Source organism: Oncorhynchus mykiss, chromosome 10 (assembly GCF_057628025.1).
Source record: "Oncorhynchus mykiss isolate SJ-2025 chromosome 10, ASM5762802v1, whole genome shotgun sequence".
In the NCBI taxonomy this organism is placed as follows: domain Eukaryota; kingdom Metazoa; phylum Chordata; class Actinopteri; order Salmoniformes; family Salmonidae; genus Oncorhynchus; species Oncorhynchus mykiss.
In genome coordinates, this window is record NC_143031.1 from 83,076,801 (window position 1) to 83,090,247 (window position 13,447).

Below are 13,447 nucleotides of genomic sequence, written 5' to 3' on the forward strand. Positions count from 1 at the left end.
ATAGCCATAAAAACAAAGTCCTCCGGGTTTTTGTGGTACCGTAACCACACAATACATGGTTACAGTCTGTATCCAGGCAACGCTGAGTTGCGTTGTGCATAAGAACAGCCTTTACTACACCCTCCCATTGCTTAAAGGGTCACAAAGGTCGCACAATCAAGATGACCTGCTCTGTCTGTTTTAATAGACTAGATTCTTATCTTGTCTCCTAAACCAATTATTCATTTGAATGGTGGTAATTTGCATCGTCCCTTTTTGAGAAGAATGGTTTTAGGAGCTTGGCGATTTAGATGTATTTTAATTTCACCTTTATTTAACTAGGCAAGTCAGTTAAGAACAAATTCTTATTTACCGAGGAACAGTGGGTTAACTGCCTTGTTCATAGGCAGAACGACAGATTTTTACCTTGTCAGCTCTGGGATCGATCCAGCAACTCTAACCACTAGGCTCCCGCTACCCCACCTTGATCATGTGACCCTAATGTCCTTTTAACTTATTGACACTTATTTTTTATTTTGCTTTGCTGTAGCCCTTTATAAAATACCTGTACCATTTGTTGTTCTTCATTAGAGCAGACTCTCTCGTATGTCATTATGCTGGTGTTGTTCAGCTTTCTGGCCTGTTATCAATTAGTCCTTACTATTTAATTCATTTCATCACACAGCCTACTAGTCCTGCATTTAAATACATTCAAGCATTCTCTTGAATAATTAGCCTACAGTAAACAATGGCCTAAATAATATATATTTTAAAAAATAATTTGTACACTCAACTCTCTGGTGCACTTATAATTTATTTTGTGTTGTTTACACTCTACCAAGCAATCAGGAACAATATATATATTATCATATATATATATATATATATATATATATATATACAGTATATACAGTATATACAGTATATAGTAGACTATATTATTCGTCACATCGACGCAGCGCTGTCTACTTCCTCTTCCTACGAGCTCAAGTCAAATGTCTTCCATACGTATGACGTCATCTGCTTTTGGCTCCTGAGCGACCAGTCGGATAAACATTCCCCCATTTTTTTCAAGTTGAATTGTTTACTTGCGATCTCTGAATACTGACAAATATGTTAGGCTACAGTTGTTCACCAATGAATGTGATTATGTAGACGGACATTTAGAAAACAAATTCAATGCATATATAATTTCTACCGTATTGCATGATGGGAAAAAGGTCGGCCCGTGATATAAAATAGTAAAACAAAATGTATCGCTTTTCCTTTGCCTTGTCCGCAACTGTATTCGTAAACGTCATTAAACCCTGTTCAATATGATGTGGTATTATCAGTAGTAGAAGTGGTAACCGTGAGTCAAACACCTTTGTCCTGGAAGGAGTACTCCTCTACCAACGTGTACAACTCATACTTACCTGGCAAGGGAGACACCGTGATCACGAAGGCGGTTCACCCAGGGCGAGGCTCAGCCATTGCACTCCGGCTGTGCTGACCCCTGCGAATTTCTCAAATGTGGAAATCTCGATTGCATAATTTCTGGTAGTGGGGGACTGCGTTCGCGCTCTCCCCTGATCTTGATGTTAAAAATAATGGAGGAATGTGTTAAATTCGGAGTTCTATTGAGTTTCGTGTTGAGAAGGAGAGTTTTTACTTATCAGATGAACAGACTGGGGTCTGTTTATAAGTCAACTAAAGGCCTCAGAGATACATGTCTGTCTTCTGATAACCCGGATGTGTGTGATATGTTATTGTAGCACTGGTCATTATGCCTGTCATGTCCTGATAATGTCAAGGAAAAGGCCTACTTGTGAATGGATCATTTTGTGCCCTCATGACGTATTCTGGATTGAGGTCTTTCATTTGCTAGAATATTAAATCATTTATAGGAGAGTTTGTAATTTAAGACCACAGTACATGTCAACCATTACCATGCCACAGAAATTTCCCTGGTCAACTATTACCATGACAACAGACATTTCCCTGGTCAACCATTACCATGAAAACAGACATTTCCCTGGTCAACCATTACCATGACAACAGACATTTCCCTGGTCAACCATTACCATGCCACAGTCATGTCCCTGGTCAAACATTACCATGACAACAGAAATTTCCCTGGTCAACCATTACCAAGAAAACAGACATTTCCCTGATCAACCATTACCTTGACAACAGACATTTCCCTGGTCAACCATTACCTTGACAACAGACATTTCCCTGGTCAACCATTACCTTGACAACAGACATTTCCCTGGTCAACCATTACCTTGACAACAGACATTTCCCTGGTCAAACATAACCATGCCACAGACATTTCCCTGGTCAACCATTACCACGCCACAGTAATGTCCCTGGTCAACCATTACCATTCCACAGACATTTCCCTGGTCAACCATTACCATGCCACAGACATTTCCCTGGTCAACCATTACCATGCCAAAGTCATTGCCCTGGTCAACCATTACCATGACAACAGACATTTCCCTGATCAACCATTACCTTGACAACAGACATTTCCCTGGTCAACCATTACCTTGACAACAGACATTTCCCTGGTCAAACATAACCATGCCACAGACATTTCCCTGGTCAACCATTACCACGCCACAGTAATGTCCCTGGTCAACCATTACCATTCCACAGACATTTCCCTGGTCAACGATGCCACAGACATTTCCCTGGTCAATCATTACCATGCCACAGACATTTCCCTGGTAAAGCATTACCATGACAACAGACATGTCCCTGGTCAACCATTACCATTCCACAGACATTTCCCTGGTCAACCATTATCTTGACAACAGACATTTCCCTGGTCAACCATTACCATTCAACAGACATGTCCCTGGTCTACAATGCCACAGACATTTCCCTGGTCAACCATTACCATGCCACAGACATTTCCCTGGTCAACCATTACCATGCCACAGTCATTGCCCTGGTCAACCATTACCATGACAACAGACATTTCCCTGATCAACCATTACCTTGACAACAGACATTTCCCTGGTCAACCATTACCTTGACAACAGACATTTCCCTGGTCAAACATAACCATGCCACAGACATTTCCCTGGTCAACCATTACCACGCCACAGTAATGTCCCTGGTCAACCATTACCATTCCACAGACATTTCCCTGGTCAACGATGCCACAGACATTTCCCTGGTCAATCATTACCATGCCACAGACATTTCCCTGGTAAAGCATTACCATGACAACAGACATGTCCCTGGTCAACCATTACCATTCCACAGACATTTCCCTGGTCAACCATTATCTTGACAACAGACATTTCCCTGGTCAACCATTACCATTCAACAGACATGTCCCTGGTCTACAATGCCACAGACATTTCCCTGGTCAACCATTACCATGCCACAGACATTTCCCTGGTCAACCATTACCATGCCACAGTCATTGCCCTGGTCAACCATTACCATGACAACAGACATTCCCCTGGTCAACCATTACCATTCCAAAGTCATTTCCCTGGTCAACCATTACCTTGACAACAGACATTTCCTGGTCAAACATTACCATGCCACAGACATTTCACTGGTCAACCATTACCATGCCACAGTAATTTCCCTGGTCAACCATTACCTTGACAACAGACATTTCCCTGGCCAATCATTAATTTCCCTGGCCAATCATTACCATGACAACAGACATTTCCTGGTCAAACATTACCATGCCACAGACATTTCCCTGGTCAACCATTACCATGCCACAGTAATTTCCCTGGTCAACCATTACCTTGACAACAGACATTTCCCTGGCCAATCATTACCATGACAACAGACATTTCCTGGTCAACCATTACCACGCCACAGACATTTCCCTGGTCAACCATTACCATGACAACAGACATTTCCCTGGTCAACCATTACCATGCCACAGTCATTGCCCTGGTCTACAATGCCACAGACATTTCCCTGGTCAACCATTACCATTCCACAGACATGTCCCTGGTCTACAATGCCACAGACATTTCCCTGGTCAACCATTACCATGCCACAGTCATTGCCCTGGTCAACCATTACCATGACAACAGACATTTCCCTGGTCAACCATTACCATTCCACAGTCATTTCACGGTCAACCATTACCATGACAACAGACATTTCCCTGGTCAACCATTACCATGCCACAGTCATTGCCCTGGTCAACCATTACCTTGACAACAGACATTTCCCTGGTTAAACATTACCATTCCACAGACATTTCCCTGGTCAACCATTACCTTGACAACAGACATTTCCCTGGTCAACCATTACCATTCCATGGACATGTCCCTGGTCTACAATGCCACAAACATTTCCCTGGTCAACCATTACCATGCCACAGACATGTCCCTGGTCCACTTATTTCCTGATGAAATCAGTCAATAAGATGGATTCTGTTGTTCCAAGATGCAGATCCATTCCAGAGACATTTCTGCAGGTTTTTTTTTTGCAGTGAGAATGTGTAGTGAGGTATTCTGCCAAAAATGTATTTAGGCATATTAAAACACTTCAGTTTAACCCTGATCGCGAGTATCATCCTGTCAATTTACAGATACAATTACAAATACGAGTATGGCCATGTCACTGTACATAGATCTTTCTATTTTCATGTTCTACTGTGTTATTGACTACGTTTGTTTACGTGTAACTCTGTGTTGTTGTTTTTGTCGCACTGCTGTGCTTTATCTTGGCCAGGTCGCAGTTTGTAAATGAGAACTTGTTCCTAACTAGCCTACCTGGTGAAATAAAACAATTAATTAAAAACCACCCATTGTAGCTACTACCGTGTCTTGTTGATGAAGTAGTAGGCTACTGTTTCTCCTCCATATCTGTGGGTCGTATGCCACCCTGTGGTCGATGGTGGAATCATATTTTACTGAGAGCAGAAAACAAGCGTGATGAAACTATTCCTACAACGTCTGGAACGCTACAAAACACCAGAAATAAGTGGTGTCTTTCGGTTGGCTGTGTGCACGAATGTGATTTCAGCATTTTGGTACATCGCCTACTTGTGTGTTACCAGACCAACATTTAGACCAAAAATGCAATGTATTTAGAATTTCTACCGTGTTGCTTGATGGGAAAATAGTCGGTCCGTGATATAATATAGTAAAACAAAATGTATTGCTTTTTTCTTCGCCTTGTCCGCAACTGTATTCGTAAACGTCATTAAACCCTGTTCAATATGATGTGGTATTATCAGTAGTAGAAGTGGTAACCGTGAGTCAAACACCTTTGTCCTGGAAGGAGTACTCCTCTACCAACGTGTACAACTCATACTTACCTGGCAAGGGAGACACCGTGATCACGAAGGCGGTTCACCCAGGGCGAGGCTCAGCCATTGCACTCCGGCTGTGCTGACCCCTGCGAATTTCTCAAATGTGGAAATCTCGATTGCATAATTTCTGGTAGTGGGGGACTGCGTTCGCGCTCTCCCCTGATCTTGATGTTAAAAATAATTTAGGGACATATTTATTAATTCGATGTGTTTTAACTCGCTTCGTGTTGAGAAGGACATTTGTCAACATTTGCATGTTCTTATCAGATGAATGGCTATAGAATGTAGGGTCTGTTTATGAGTCAACTAAGGCCTCAGAGATACATTTTGTCTTCTGATAACCCGGATGTGTGTGATATGTTATTGTAGCACTGGTGATTATGCCTGTCATGTCCTGATAATGTCAAGGCAAAGGCCTACTTGTGAATGGATCATTTTGTGCCCTCATGATGTAATCTGGATTGAGGTCTTTCATTTGCTAGAATATTAAATAATTTATAGGAGAGTTTGTAATTTAAGACCACAGTACATGTCAACCATTACAATGCCACAGAAATTTCCCTGGTCAACTATTACCATGAAAACAGACATTTCCCTGGTCAACCATTACCATGACAACAGACATTTCCCTGGTCAACCATTACCATGCCACAGTCATGTCCCTGGTCAAACATTACCATGACAACAGACATTTCCCTCGTCAACTATTACCATGACAACAGACATTTCCCTGGTCAACCATTACCATGAAAACAGACATTTCCCTGGTCAACCATTACCATGACAACAGACATTTCCCTGGTCAACCATTACCATTCCACAGTCATTTCACGGTCAACCATTACCATGACAACAGACATTTCCCTGGTCAACCATTACCATGCCACAGTCATTGCCCTGGTCAACCATTACCTTGACAACAGACATTTCCCTGGTTAAACATTACCATTCCACAGACATTTCCCTGGTCAACCATTACCTTGACAACAGACATTTCCCTGGTCAACCATTACCATTCCATGGACATGTCCCTGGTCTACAATGCCACAAACATTTCCCTGGTCAACCATTACCATGCCACAGACATGTCCCTGGTCCACTTATTTCCTGATGAAATCAGTCAATAAGATGGATTCTGTTGTTCCAAGATGCAGATCCATTCCAGAGACATTTCTGCAGGTTTTTTTTTTGCAGTGAGAATGTGTAGTGAGGTATTCTGCCAAAAATGTATTTAGGCATATTAAAACACTTCAGTTTAACCCTGATCGCGAGTATCATCCTGTCAATTTACAGATACAATTACAAATACGAGTATGGCCATGTCACTGTACATAGATCTTTCTATTTTCATGTTCTACTGTGTTATTGACTACGTTTGTTTACGTGTAACTCTGTGTTGTTGTTTTTGTCGCACTGCTGTGCTTTATCTTGGCCAGGTCGCAGTTTGTAAATGAGAACTTGTTCCTAACTAGCCTACCTGGTGAAATAAAACAATTAATTAAAAACCACCCATTGTAGCTACTACCGTGTCTTGTTGATGAAGTAGTAGGCTACTGTTTCTCCTCCATATCTGTGGGTCGTATGCCACCCTGTGGTCGATGGTGGAATCATATTTTACTGAGAGCAGAAAACAAGCGTGATGAAACTATTCCTACAACGTCTGGAACGCTACAAAACACCAGAAATAAGTGGTGTCTTTCGGTTGGCTGTGTGCACGAATGTGATTTCAGCATTTTGGTACATCGCCTACTTGTGTGTTACCAGACCAACATTTAGACCAAAAATGCAATGTATTTAGAATTTCTACCGTGTTGCTTGATGGGAAAATAGTCGGTCCGTGATATAATATAGTAAAACAAAATGTATTGCTTTTTTCTTCGCCTTGTCCGCAACTGTATTCGTAAACGTCATTAAACCCTGTTCAATATGATGTGGTATTATCAGTAGTAGAAGTGGTAACCGTGAGTCAAACACCTTTGTCCTGGAAGGAGTACTCCTCTACCAACGTGTACAACTCATACTTACCTGGCAAGGGAGACACCGTGATCACGAAGGCGGTTCACCCAGGGCGAGGCTCAGCCATTGCACTCCGGCTGTGCTGACCCCTGCGAATTTCTCAAATGTGGAAATCTCGATTGCATAATTTCTGGTAGTGGGGGACTGCGTTCGCGCTCTCCCCTGATCTTGATGTTAAAAATAATTTAGGGACATATTTATTAATTCGATGTGTCGCTTCGTGTTGAGAAGGACATTTGTCAACATTTGCATGTTCTTATCAGATGAATGGCTATAGAATGTAGGGTCTGTTTATGAGTCAACTAAGGCCTCAGAGATACATTTTGTCTTCTGATAACCCGGATGTGTGTGATATGTTATTGTAGCACTGGTGATTATGCCTGTCATGTCCTGATAATGTCAAGGCAAAGGCCTACTTGTGAATGGATCATTTTGTGCCCTCATGATGTAATCTGGATTGAGGTCTTTCATTTGCTAGAATATTAAATAATTTATAGGAGAGTTTGTAATTTAAGACCACAGTACATGTCAACCATTACAATGCCACAGAAATTTCCCTGGTCAACTATTACCATGAAAACAGACATTTCCCTGGTCAACCATTACCATGACAACAGACATTTCCCTGGTCAACCATTACCATGCCACAGTCATGTCCCTGGTCAAACATTACCATGACAACAGACATTTCCCTCGTCAACTATTACCATGACAACAGACATTTCCCTGGTCAACCATTACCATGACAACAGACATTTCCCTGGTCAACCATTACCATGCCACAGTCATTGCCCTGGTCAACCATTACCTTGACAACAGACATTTCCCTGGTTAAACATTACCATTCCACAGACATTTCCCTGGTCAACCATTACCATGAAAACAGACATTTCCCTGGTCAACCATTACCATGACAACAGACATTTCCCTGGTCAACCATTACCTTGACAACAGACATTTCCCTGGTCAACCATTACCTTGACAACAGACATTTCCCTGGTCAACCATTACCATTCCACAGACATGTCCCTGGTCTACAATGCCACAGACATTTCCCTGGTCAACCATTACCATTCCACAGACATGTCCCTGGTCTACAATGCCACAGACATTTCCCTGGTCAACCATTACCATTCCACAGTCATTTCACGGTCAACCATTACCATGACAACAGACATTTCCCTGGTCAACCATTACCATGCCACAGTCATTGCCCTGGTCAACCATTACCTTGACAACAGACATTTCCCTGGTTAAACATTACCATTCCACAGACATTTCCCTGGTCAACCATTACCTTGACAACAGACATTTCCCTGGTCAACCATTACCATTCCATGGACATGTCCCTGGTCTACAATGCCACAAACATTTCCCTGGTCAACCATTACCATGCCACAGACATGTCCCTGGTCCACTTATTTCCTGATGAAATCAGTCAATAAGATGGATTCTGTTGTTCCAAGATGCAGATCCATTCCACAGACATTTCTGCAGGTTTTTTTTTTGCAGTGAGAATGTGTAGTGAGGTATTCTGCCAAAAATGTATTTAGGCATATTAAAACACTTCAGTTTAACCCTGATCGCGAGTATCATCCTGTCAATTTACAGATACAATTACAAATACGAGTATGGCCATGTCACTGTACATAGATCTTTCTATTTTCATGTTCTACTGTGTTATTGACTACGTTTGTTTACGTGTAACTCTGTGTTGTTGTTTTTGTCGCACTGCTGTGCTTTATCTTGGCCAGGTCGCAGTTTGTAAATGAGAACTTGTTCCTAACTAGCCTACCTGGTGAAATAAAACAATTAATTAAAAACCACCCATTGTAGCTACTACCGTGTCTTGTTGATGAAGTAGTAGGCTACTGTTTCTCCTCCATATCTGTGGGTCGTATGCCACCCTGTGGTCGATGGTGGAATCATATTTTACTGAGAGCAGAAAACAAGCGTGATGAAACTATTCCTACAACGTCTGGAACGCTACAAAACACCAGAAATAAATGGTGTCTTTCGGTTGGCTGTGTGCACGAATGTGATTTCAGCATTTTGGTACATCGCCTACTTGTGTGTTACCAGACCAACATTTAGACCAAAAATGCAATGTATTTAGAATTTCTACCGTGTTGCTTGATGGGAAAATAGTCGGTCCGTGATATAATATAGTAAAACAAAATGTATTGCTTTTTTCTTCGCCTTGTCCGCAACTGTATTCGTAAACGTCATTAAACCCTTTTCAATATGATGTGGTATTATCAGTAGTAGAAGTGGTAACCGTGAGTCAAACACCTTTGTCCTGGAAGGAGTACTCCTCTACCAACGTGTACAACTCATACTTACCTGGCAAGGGAGACACCGTGATCACGAAGGCGGTTCACCCAGGGCGAGGCTCAGCCATTGCACTCCGGCTGTGCTGACCCCTGCGAATTTCTCAAATGTGGAAATCTCGATTGCATAGTTTCTGGTAGTGGGGGACTGCGTTCGCGCTCTCCCCTGATCTTGATGTTAAAAGTAATTTAGGGACATATTTATTAATTCGATGTGTTTTAACTCGCTTCGTGTTGAGAAGGACATTTGTCAACATTTGCATGTTCTTATCAGATGAATGGCTATAGAATGTAGGGTCTGTTTATGAGTCAACTAAGGCCTCAGAGATACATTTTGTCTTCTGATAACCCGGATGTGTGTGATATGTTATTGTAGCACTGGTGATTATGCCTGTCATGTCCTGATAATGTCAAGGCAAAGGCCTACTTGTGAATGGATCATTTTGTGCCCTCATGATGTAATCTGGATTGAGGTCTTTCATTTGCTAGAATATTAAATAATTTATAGGAGAGTTTGTAATTTAAGACCACAGTACATGTCAACCATTACAATGCCACAGAAATTTCCCTGGTCAACTATTACCATGAAAACAGACATTTCCCTGGTCAACCATTACCATGACAACAGACATTTCCCTGGTCAACCATTACCATGCCACAGTCATGTCCCTGGTCAAACATTACCATGACAACAGACATTTCCCTCGTCAACTATTACCATGACAACAGACATTTCCCTGGTCAACCATTACCATGAAAACAGACATTTCCCTGGTCAACCATTACCATGACAACAGACATTTCCCTGGTCAACCATTACCATTCCACAGTCATTTCACGGTCAACCATTACCATGACAACAGACATTTCCCTGGTCAACCATTACCATGCCACAGTCATTGCCCTGGTCAACCATTACCTTGACAACAGACATTTCCCTGGTTAAACATTACCATTCCACAGACATTTCCCTGGTCAACCATTACCTTGACAACAGACATTTCCCTGGTCAACCATTACCATTCCACGGACATGTCCCTGGTCTACAATGCCACAAACATTTCCCTGGTCAACCATTACCATGCCACAGACATGTCCCTGGTCCACTTATTTCCTGATGAAATCAGTCAATAAGATGGATTCTGTTGTTCCAAGATGCAGATCCATTCCACAGACATTTCTGTAGGTTTTTCTTTTGCAGTGAGAATGTGTAGTGAGGTATTCTGCCAAAAATGTATTTAGGCATATTAAAACACTTCAGTTTAACCCTGATCGCGAGTATCATCCTGTCAATTTACAGATACAATTACAAATACGAGTATGGCCATGTCACTGTACATAGATCTTTCTATTTTCATGTTCTACTGTGTTATTGACTACGTTTGTTTACGTGTAACTCTGTGTTGTTGTTTTTGTCGCACTGCTGTGCTTTATCTTGGCCAGGTCGCAGTTTGTAAATGAGAACTTGTTCCTAACTAGCCTACCTGGTGAAATAAAACAATTAATTAAAAACCACCCATTGTAGCTACTACCGTGTCTTGTTGATGAAGTAGTAGGCTACTGTTTCTCCTCCATATCTGTGGGTCGTATGCCACCCTGTGGTCGATGGTGGAATCATATTTTACTGAGAGCAGAAAACAAGCGTGATGAAACTATTCCTACAACGTCTGGAACGCTACAAAACACCAGAAATAAGTGGTGTCTTTCGGTTGGCTGTGTGCACGAATGTGATTTCAGCATTTTGGTACATCGCCTACTTGTGTGTTACCAGACCAACATTTAGACCAAAAATGCAATGTATTTAGAATTTCTACCGTGTTGCTTGATGGGAAAATAGTCGGTCCGTGATATAATATAGTAAAACAAAATGTATTGCTTTTTTCTTCGCCTTGTCCGCAACTGTATTCGTAAACGTCATTAAACCCTGTTCAATATGATGTGGTATTATCAGTAGTAGAAGTGGTAACCGTGAGTCAAACACCTTTGTCCTGGAAGGAGTACTCCTCTACCAACGTGTACAACTCATACTTACCTGGCAAGGGAGACACCGTGATCACGAAGGCGGTTCACCCAGGGCGAGGCTCAGCCATTGCACTCCGGCTGTGCTGACCCCTGCGAATTTCTCAAATGTGGAAATCTCGATTGCATAATTTCTGGTAGTGGGGGACTGCGTTCGCGCTCTCCCCTGATCTTGATGTTAAAAATAATTTAGGGACATATTTATTAATTCGATGTGTCGCTTCGTGTTGAGAAGGACATTTGTCAACATTTGCATGTTCTTATCAGATGAATGGCTATAGAATGTAGGGTCTGTTTATGAGTCAACTAAGGCCTCAGAGATACATTTTGTCTTCTGATAACCCGGATGTGTGTGATATGTTATTGTAGCACTGGTGATTATGCCTGTCATGTCCTGATAATGTCAAGGCAAAGGCCTACTTGTGAATGGATCATTTTGTGCCCTCATGATGTAATCTGGATTGAGGTCTTTCATTTGCTAGAATATTAAATAATTTATAGGAGAGTTTGTAATTTAAGACCACAGTACATGTCAACCATTACAATGCCACAGAAATTTCCCTGGTCAACTATTACCATGAAAACAGACATTTCCCTGGTCAACCATTACCATGACAACAGACATTTCCCTGGTCAACCATTACCATGCCACAGTCATGTCCCTGGTCAAACATTACCATGACAACAGACATTTCCCTCGTCAACTATTACCATGACAACAGACATTTCCCTGGTCAACCATTACCATGAAAACAGACATTTCCCTGGTCAACCATTACCATGACAACAGACATTTCCCTGGTCAACCATTACCATTCCACAGTCATTTCACGGTCAACCATTACCATGACAACAGACATTTCCCTGGTCAACCATTACCATGCCACAGTCATTGCCCTGGTCAACCATTACCTTGACAACAGACATTTCCCTGGTTAAACATTACCATTCCACAGACATTTCCCTGGTCAACCATTACCTTGACAACAGACATTTCCCTGGTCAACCATTACCATTCCACGGACATGTCCCTGGTCTACAATGCCACAAACATTTCCCTGGTCAACCATTACCATGCCACAGACATGTCCCTGGTCCACTTATTTCCTGATGAAATCAGTCAATAAGATGGATTCTGTTGTTCCAAGATGCAGATCCATTCCACAGACATTTCTGCAGGTTTTTTTTTTGCAGTGAGAATGTGTAGTGAGGTATTCTGCCAAAAATGTATTTAGGCATATTAAAACACTTCAGTTTAACCCTGATCGCGAGTATCATCCTGTCAATTTACAGATACAATTACAAATACGAGTATGGCCATGTCACTGTACATAGATCTTTCTATTTTCATGTTCTACTGTGTTATTGACTACGTTTGTTTACGTGTAACTCTGTGTTGTTGTTTTTGTCGCACTGCTGTGCTTTATCTTGGCCAGGTCGCAGTTTGTAAATGAGAACTTGTTCCTAACTAGCCTACCTGGTGAAATAAAACAATTAATTAAAAACCACCCATTGTAGCTACTACCGTGTCTTGTTGATGAAGTAGTAGGCTACTGTTTCTCCTCCATATCTGTGGGTCGTATGCCACCCTGTGGTCGATGGTGGAATCATATTTTACTGAGAGCAGAAAACAAGCGTGATGAAACTATTCCTACAACGTCTGGAACGCTACAAAACACCAGAAATAAATGGTGTCTTTCGGTTGGCTGTGTGCACGAATGTGATTTCAGCATTTTGGTACATCGCCTACTTGTGTGTTACCAGACCAACATTTAGACCAAAAATGCAATGTATTTAGAATTTCTACCGTGTTGCT

At 41.7% G+C, this 13,447-nt stretch overlaps 5 non-coding genes across 5 annotated transcripts; all 5 read left to right on the forward strand.

Annotated features, from left to right (window-relative positions):
• The first annotated feature begins 1,386 nt into the window (after positions 1–1,386).
• LOC118937117 (U1 spliceosomal RNA) lies at positions 1,387–1,550 on the forward strand. The gene has a single exon (XR_005034511.1). It is a non-coding gene; the product is annotated as a U1 spliceosomal RNA (small nuclear RNA).
• A 3,714-nt stretch (positions 1,551–5,264) lies between these two features.
• LOC149980597 (U1 spliceosomal RNA) lies at positions 5,265–5,428 on the forward strand. Its single transcript, XR_016484140.1, has one exon. It is a non-coding gene; the product is annotated as a U1 spliceosomal RNA (small nuclear RNA).
• A 1,855-nt stretch (positions 5,429–7,283) lies between these two features.
• On the forward strand, positions 7,284–7,447 carry LOC149980598 (U1 spliceosomal RNA). The gene has a single exon (XR_016484141.1). It is a non-coding gene; the product is annotated as a U1 spliceosomal RNA (small nuclear RNA).
• Positions 7,448–9,617: 2,170 nt separating this feature from the next.
• Positions 9,618–9,781, forward strand: LOC149980599 (U1 spliceosomal RNA). Its single transcript, XR_016484182.1, has one exon. It is a non-coding gene; the product is annotated as a U1 spliceosomal RNA (small nuclear RNA).
• A 1,855-nt stretch (positions 9,782–11,636) lies between these two features.
• Positions 11,637–11,800, forward strand: LOC149980600 (U1 spliceosomal RNA). Its single transcript, XR_016484142.1, has one exon. It is a non-coding gene; the product is annotated as a U1 spliceosomal RNA (small nuclear RNA).
• Positions 11,801–13,447: the final 1,647 nt, after the last annotated feature.